Raw genomic sequence first — 934 nt, forward strand, 5'->3', positions numbered from 1 at the left:
GCTTTTAATAAGCACAGGCTCCTTTCCTCGTGGCAGGAGACAGATTTAAGGACTGCAGCTCAGACGCTCCATGCCAACCAGCACGCAGGAATCCAAGTGTGCGAATCAAATTGTCATTTGATGTGCAGATTTGGCAAGAGCTTAGCACGCCTTGGAGATGGGGACTGCAGGCCAATCTGTGTGGCAGGTGCTTTTGCGACTGATTCTCTTGCTGGCCCGTCCCTCCTCGGCTACAAAGTCACTGGCTTCATTAGCTCCTCTGTGGAGCTGGTCGGTAGGCAATCTGACCACACAAAGGAGTCTCCCAAGGCTCTGGGCTGAGACCTCTTCACCTTGGGATGAAAGGACCCTGCTTGAGTTCCTGGATGTGGACAGAGCTGGACCTGGAACTGCAGGGGGGACTGGGCAAGGCTGCCTGCCCTGGCATGGCCTGCTGTATTTCTGTCCATGCCCCTGCACGCACCCTCCGCTTCCTGCCCTGTTTTTAGACCCAGCTCCCACTGGGTTTCTCACACAAGCAGCCTTTCTGCAGCCCTGAGGTTGTCTGCTCCCAATCTCTGCAGAGGTCACTCTCCACCATTCCTGTTGCGGAGGTGGGGACAGTCCCTCAGCCATAAACAGACTACAAGACTACAGTGAACAAACTGAGGCCCAGGCTGGGAGGGCAGGCGCCTTGCTCAGTTCCAGCACCTAGACTTCAGAGCCACCTCTGCTCCCCACCAGGCCCTTTTCCATACTGATGTGGGTGATGACTCAGAGCAGAGCCCATGGAATGGAATGGTGGGTCCCCAGCACCAGGCCTCACAGAGTAGGTGCTCGGTAAATGCCAAGAGATGAAGAAAGGAGACAGGCATGACCAAGGAGGGACACCGGCAGCTTCATAGGCACCACGTGCCTCAGCTGGAGGGCAGGGGCAGAGGAGAGGTGGGAAAGG

Source organism: Spermophilus citellus (genome assembly GCF_964194105.1).
Source record: "Spermophilus citellus genome assembly, chromosome: 10".
NCBI classification, from domain to species: Eukaryota; Metazoa; Chordata; class Mammalia; order Rodentia; family Sciuridae; genus Spermophilus; species Spermophilus citellus.